The sequence below is a fragment of the Oncorhynchus gorbuscha genome, linkage group LG09, assembly GCF_021184085.1.
Source record: "Oncorhynchus gorbuscha isolate QuinsamMale2020 ecotype Even-year linkage group LG09, OgorEven_v1.0, whole genome shotgun sequence".
Lineage (NCBI taxonomy): Eukaryota > Metazoa > Chordata > Actinopteri > Salmoniformes > Salmonidae > Oncorhynchus > Oncorhynchus gorbuscha.
Window position 1 is genome coordinate 71,827,940 of NC_060181.1, and position 7,500 is coordinate 71,835,439.

The following is a 7,500-nucleotide window of genomic DNA, read 5'->3' on the forward strand; positions in this document are numbered from 1 at the left end:
TGTACATGTCATTAGAAGCTGTGTGAATATAAGTCACTGCAACTTTAGATGGCTGCACCAGACACTATAGATGTCATTGGCACCAGTGTCACCAGATGATAAAAGAGCAATAAGTATTTATCATGTGGACTTTGTCTCGTACAAATTAATGTTAGATATAAATGATGTAGACAAACAATGTGAAATGTCGTGATTACTATATCTGTATAATCACATATTGTTGCCCTATTATGTGGTTTGAATGTAGTGAAAAGTGGATATTTTATCCAGGAAAATTAGAAACCAGAAGTCCATGCCGATTGTGCAGTCAGTGTATTACAGCTGTGATAGTGTATTGTATTTTGGTATGCTAATGTATTTTGGAATGCTAATGTGAAGTGTACCAATTGAGATATAAATCATGTACACAAACAGATTTTCACAAAATGAAGTCCCAGAATTCATTAATCAAATTGAACCCAGAATAAGTGAATTAATTAACATTAAGTCATGACTTTATAAATGACTACCTGCTACATTCAAAGATAACCATCCTACAGCACTAGTCTAAATGTCACTTGCGTCATCCTTGTGGTATTGACAAATTAACATGGTAATGCTTCCACTGATTGCACATAAAGGAAGATAGTTCCTACATGCTAGAGTGCTTGCTTTGTTATCCAACTGATCTTGCATTCTTTCTGTCAAAATGTGAACCCCGTTCATTGCTGTTTGCAGCTATATTTTTTATTTGTGTTTTCACTATTTTTGTCTCTCTCCCTCAATTAGAGACAGTGGAAAAAGGCAAATCACAATCTCGTCGATGGGACATCATTGATCAGCATTGTGAGGCTTGGTTTACCTGGTAAGGCGGTGTGGGACTCCCGGTGGTGAGTCAAGGTCTGTGCAGACACGTTCTCTATCGTCAGAAGTACAGTATGAGACAGGACAGAGATGACCAAGGAAAGACACAATAACAAGGGACAACTTCCTATTCACACCTGGAAAGAAGAAAGGGTGGATAAGTTTAAGTAAGCCTGGACTAATATACTATAGTACACGAACATACACATTTAGGCAAGGTATAGACAGTCAAGTGTGTACATACAAACAGAGAGTAAGTGGGAGAGAGAGAGCGAACAATGTTCTCATCCAAAACATTTCCCCTTACTGAGCACAGTCCAAAAACCTTGTGTTTGTTCATTTCATATCTTGGCAAGAGATGTAATCCATTTCCCTCCCAGAAGTTAGAAAGAAAGAAACATTTCATTTTCACATGTATTTGAACATGTATTAAAACAGGAAGCCTAGTGGTTACAACGTTGGACTTGTAACCGAAAGGTTGCAAGATCGAATCCCTGAGCTGAGAAGATAAAAATGGTTCCTTCTGCTCCTGAACAAGGCAGTTAACCCACTGTTCCTAGGCCGTCATTGAAAATAGAATTTGTTCTTAACTGACATGCCTAGTTAAATAAAGGTTAAAAAATTACAACTTTTTATTTGATTTTAAAAATGTATTAAGGTTACTTTCACTTCAGTCAGCCCAGTTCCCTGGTGGCATGTTGTGTTGTGTGGGTTGTTGTCTGGTATTGTAGTCAAATGAAATTGTATTTGTCACATGCTTCATAAACAACACGTGTAGACTAACAGTGAAATGCTGAATTACGGGCCATTCCCAACATTGCAGAGTGAAAGCTAATAGAGAAATAACAGAAAAGTAATCATATGTAATAATATATGCACAATGAATAAGGATAACTTGGCTATGTACACAGGGTACCAGTACCAAATCGATATGCAGGGGTACGAGGTAGATACAGTATCTACATATAACTAGGAATAAAATGACTAGGCAATAGGATAGATAATTAACAGTAGCAGCAGTGTATGTGATTAGTAAAAAAAAAATGCAGATGCAGATAGAGTCAATGCAGATAGCCCGGGTAGTTATTTGGTTACTATTTAACTAACTATTTAGCAGTCTTATGGCTTGGCGGTAGAAGCTGTTCAGGGTCCTGCTGGTTCCAGACTTGGTGCCGCTTGCCGTACTGTAGCAGAGAAAATGACTTGAGTGGCTGGAGTCTTTGACAATTTTTAAGGCCTTCTTTTGAAGGTCCTGGATGCCAGGGAGCTCGTCCCAAGTGATGTTCTGGGCCGTGTGCACTCCCCTCTGTTGCGTCTTGTGGTCGGATGCCAGGCAGTTGCCATACCAAGCGGTGATGAAGCCAGTCAGGATGCTCTCAATGGTGCTGCTGTAGAACTATTTGAGGATCAGCGGGCCCAAGCCAAAACTTTTCAGCCTGCTGAGGGGGAAACAGCATTGTCGTGCACTCTTCACAACTGTGTTGGTGTGTGTGGACCATGATACATCTTTAGTGATGTGGATGCCGAGGAACTTGAAGCTCTCGATCTGCTCCACTACAGCACTGTCGATGGGGGAGTGCTCGGCCCTCCGTTTCCTGTAGTCCACGACCAGCTCCATTGTCTTGTTGATGTTTAGGGAGAGGTTCTTTGTCCTGGCAACTCACTGCCAGGTCTCTGACATCTTCCCTATAGGCTGTCTCATCGTCGTCAGTGATCAGGCCTACCACCATTGTGTCATCAGCAAAATGTATGTTGGTGTTCAAGTCGTGAGTGAACAGGGAGTACAGGAGGGGACTAATCACATACCCCTGAGGGGACCCGGTGTTGAGGATCAGCGTGTGAATATGTTGTTGCCTACCCTCACCACCTGGGGGCATTCTGTCAGGAACCAGTTGTAGAGGAAGGTGTTCAGTCCCAGAGTCCTTAGCTTAGTGATGAGCTTGGAGGGCACTATAGTGTTGAACGCTGAGCTGTAGTCAATGAACAGCATTCTCACATAGGTGTTCCTCTTGTCCAGGTGGGAGAGGGCAGTGTGGAATCCAATAGAGACTGCGTCATCTGTGTCTTGTTAAACTCCCCCCCCCCAGTGATCTACCCATACAGCTGACATTACTTACATAATTTTCCCCATTGACAGTGATGGCCCATGAGGGAATCAAATACATACTGCTTGATAGCACCAGGCTCTAACCCAGTGAGACATTGGAACCAGAGTGAAGTTAGACAAGTTGCACTGAGTTCATCAATATTAATCCCATCCTATCTGAGAGACAGCCAGACAGATCTACTCCAGACAGATCTTATCCAATTATAGAGAGCATGGTAGACTGGCCCATCCTCAATCCCATCCCCATCCTCTTTCACTTCACAAGACTGCTCACTTTCCCTTGAACCCCCCCCCCCCACACACACACACACACAATTCAATAGACCAAGAGCCCGAGAAAGAGAATCCTTATGTTGACAGTCTCTGTGTTTCTGATTCCAACTTGGCTCATCTCTCTTGCAGTAGGAATAGGACAGATGGTTGTTAGCATGCACCCAGCATCACCCTGTGAACTGTTGTCTCATCCTCTTTCTATACGGCAGTGATCTTAAATACGCAACTCTGAGGACAGACTCACAGTCATGCTGTTTGCCTGGTCTTCACGCGCCAGGCGATGTGTGTTTACCTCACACACTCCTCCTCGCTTGCAACCTGAGAGATCATACACCCTGTGTGTTTCAGGCTTTCACGTGAGCAGCTGCTAATACATGCTGCAGTACTGTAGGTAGAGTAGTTTATACAGTGGGGACAACTATTGTATTTTTGTACAGGAAATCTCATGATTTTTTTCTCTCTCTCTCTCTCTCTCTCTCTCTCTCTCTCTCTCTCTCTCTCTCTCTCTCTCTCTCTCTCTCTCTCTCTCTCTCTCTCTCTCTCTCTCTCTCTCTCTCTCTCTCTCTCTCTCTCTCTCTCTCTCTCTCTCTCTCTCTCTCCCTCTCTCTCTATCCCTCTCTTTCTCCCAAAGAAGAAAAGAGGAATTGATCTCTCACTGCCATAGAGTTGCAAAAGAATGCTTGTTTGCACTTCCAGACTCCTTGGAGGATGACTCCAGATATGCTGTTGCCTTAGATGACTTGGTTTGGATGCTTGTTTACTTGACAGCTCATTGTAAATGAATACACTAGGTATATCAGTGACAGACATGAACTGCAACCCCATGCAAACCCTAGTGTGACATTAGGTGTACAGACATCAAATTGCAAACCTTTCTAGTGACAGTAGCTACTGGAGTAACTCTTCTGCATCCAAACAATGATGACTACTGTTCGGCCGCGACCGGGAGGTCCGTGAGGCGACGCACAATTGGCCTAGCGTCGCCCGGGTTAGGGAGGGCTTGGTCGGTAGGGGTATCCTTGTCTCATTGCGCACCAGCGACTCCTGTGGTGGGCTGGGCGCAGTGTGCGCTAGCCAAGGTGGCCAGGTGCACGGTGTTTCCTCCGGCGCATTGGTGCAGCTGGCTTCCGGGTTGGATCCGCACTGTGTTAAGAAGCAGTGCGGCTTGGTTGGGTTGTGTATCGGAGGACGCATAACTTTCAACCTTCGTCTCTCCCGAGCCCGTACGGGAGTTGTAGCGATGAGACAAGATAGTAGCTACTACAACAATTGGATACCACGAAATTGGGGAGAAAAAGGGGTAAAAAAAAAATTAAAAATAAAAAATTAAAAAATGATGACTACTGTTGGGGAATAATCAGAATTGGTGGGTAACATAGATAAGATGTTTTATTTTCATGATATGCTTATGAGTTATTTCTCATAAGAATGTATTTTGTTGTACTATAGTGGTGGCCATTGGCAGTTATCTGTTCTATGTCAGGACTAAGTTGCATGGGCCGCAGAGAGGGGAGAGGTCAAGGTGTCATCATGTGTAAACATATCTTTTGCTCCACTATGTCTGTGTGCCAGTCACTCCCTACTTTTCCCATCGGGGAGAGGAGGATGGCAGTGTCTGGAATCATTCTATGTTCCCTCTCTGTTGCTCCTATCTTAGCCTATAGCCTCACTCTCCTCTCCGTGAGCTTGTCCAGGATTGGTTGTATTTAGAATTGGTTGTATCTAAAAGACAATTTGATATATATCATAGGGTGGGGGTAATGTCTTGGTACGATTTTGTACCAAGGTCGAAATAAGAGCTTTGTTTAGGAGACCAAACTGAACGATAATTTATAGCCAACTTTGTCTGGCTAGGGGATACACTAGATTCTACATATGGTTATGTTTTTATATGGAAGAGCAAAGGAGTATGACAAATACCAGCAGCATGTCTTTGGGTAGCCGATATCATACATCGAGAAAGAAAAATGCACAGCAGGTCTATATTAAATATATTAATATAATATATTATATTAAAGCTCCGCCTTATCTCAGTTCACTGGTCACGATGGCAACACCCATCTGTAGCACGCGCTCCAGCAGGTGTATCTCATTGATCATCCCTAAAGCCAACACCTCATTTGGCTGCCTTTCGTTCCAGTACTCTGCTGCCTGTGATTGGAACGAATTGCAAAAATCGCTGAAGTTGGAGACTTTTATCTCCCTCACCAACTTCAAACATCAGCTATCTGAGCAGCTAACCGATCGCTGCAGCTGTACATAGTCTATTGGTAAATAGCCCACCCATTTTTAACTACCTCATCCCCATACTGTTTTATTTATTTACTTTTCTGCTCTTTTGCACACCAATATCTCTACCTGTACATGACCATCTGATCATTTATCACTCCAGTGTTAATCTGCAATATTGTAATTATTCGCCTACCTCCTCATGCCTTTTGCACACATTGTATAAAGACTCCCCTTTTTTTCTACTGTTATTGACTTGTTAATTGTTTACTCCATGTGTAACTCTGTGTTGTCTGTTCACACTGCTATGCTTTATCTTGGCCAGGTCGCAGTTGCAAATGAGAACTTGTTCTCAACTAGCCTACCTGGTTAAATAAAGGTGAAAAAAAGATTACTGAGAGGTTAGCCAGGATAGTCAATGATAATGTTTGATTAGCGCATCATTAATCAGACTCAGCAGGCAGCCTCCCCTAGACTAGTCTAAAACACACGCATGCACACACACACACACACCATGGGATTATACACTGGGATCACCCGGCGTAAATTGAGATGTATGTGATGACCCGGTGTGACTTCCTCTCCCTCTAGTAAGTCATCTTCACCCCCAGGGGCTCTTTACTTCACACTGCATCAATATAATATTATTATCAACCCACCAGGCCTCCATGGGATAACATCACCCCCCATCACTACGCCTCCAGCAGAGAGACCACACAGGGTAGGCCTACAGAGAGTTAGTAGGTGGAGAAAACACAGTCTACCGTTCGTTCACCGTTTGTTAATTTGCTGATGGAGCAGTGTATTTTAGGGACCACCCCACCGGTGGGTGCCTGACTGCTGACATTTTCACCCGTTTCTATATGTAGAATCGTTTTGCACAAGGTTTGCTAATTATGGCCGGCACTCTGTTTAGAGGTGCTATGTACTCTCGGTCGGCAAAGACAACCAGTGGGTCCGAGCTTTAAGATGTGTATTAGGCCTAGTACTTCCTTCCCATGACTGTAATTTACTTTCTGCAAGGTGCCAGACCATCAAGCTATGGGTACAGACCAGTAACCCATTTTCCTGCTTATCAGTATGGTGAGGGAGAGGGAGAGAGGGGGGAAGAGAGAGAGAGAGGGGGGGTATATAGAAAAGGAGGGATAGGGAGAGGGAGAATGACAGAGAGAGGGAGGGAGAGGGAGAGAGAGAGGGGTTATATAGAGGAGGGAAAGGGGAGAGGGAGAATGACAGAGAGAGGGAGGGAGAGGGAGAGAAGGGGGAAGGGAGAGAGAGAGAGGAGGGGGTATATATAGGAGGAGGGAAAGGGGAGAGGGAGAATGACAGAGAGGGAGGGAGAGGGAGAGAAGGGGGAAGGGAGAGAGAGGGGTGTATATAGAGAAGGAGGGAAAGGGGAGATGAAGAATGACAGAGAGGGAGGGTGAGGGAGAAAAGGGGGAAGGGAGAGAGAGGGGGGTATAAAGAGAAGGAAGGAAGGGGAGAGGGAGGGAGAGGGAGAAAAGGGGGAAGGGAGAGAGAGGGGGGTATATAGAGAAGGAGGGAAGGGGAGGGAGGGAGAGGGAGAAAGGGGGAGGGGAGAGAGGGGGGTATATAGAGAGGAAGGAAGGGGAGAAGGGAGAGGAGAAAAGGGGGAAGGAATGAGAGAGAGAGGGGGTAGAAAGAGAAGGAGGGAAAGGGGAGAGGGAGGGAGAGGGAGAGAAGGGGGAGGGAGAGAAAGAGGGGGTATATATAGGTGGAGGGAAAGGGAGATGGATAATGACAGAGGGAGGGAGAGAAGGGGAAGGGAGAGAGAGAGAGGAGGGTATATATAGGAGGAGGGAAAGGGGAGAGGGATAATGACAGAGAGAGGGAGGGAGAGGGAGAGAAGGGGGAAGGGAGAGAGAGAGGGGGTATATATAGGAGGAGGGAAAGGGGAGAGAAAGGGAGAGGGGGAGAGAGAGGGGGGGTATATAGAGAAGGAGGGAAAGGGAGAGGGAGAATGACAGAGAGAGGGAGGGAGAGGGAGAGAGAGGGGGGGTATATAGAGGAGGGAAAGGGGAGCGAAA

The 7,500-nt window shown here is 45.1% G+C and overlaps 1 protein-coding gene across 13 annotated transcripts in view; it reads right to left on the bottom strand.

The window, feature by feature from the left end:
- map2 (microtubule-associated protein 2) overlaps positions 1-7,500 on the bottom strand; it is a 176,595-nt gene that overhangs the window by 86,432 nt on the left and 82,663 nt on the right. For 12 of the 13 annotated variants that reach the window (XM_046363308.1, XM_046363307.1, XM_046363305.1 and 9 more), the window contains exon 3: positions 842-980. The exons of the other annotated variant lie outside the window; for it this stretch is intronic. The gene's annotated coding sequence lies outside the window, so the exon portion shown is untranslated. The remainder of the gene's footprint in view (positions 1-841; positions 981-7,500) is intronic. 13 annotated transcript variants of the gene reach the window in all.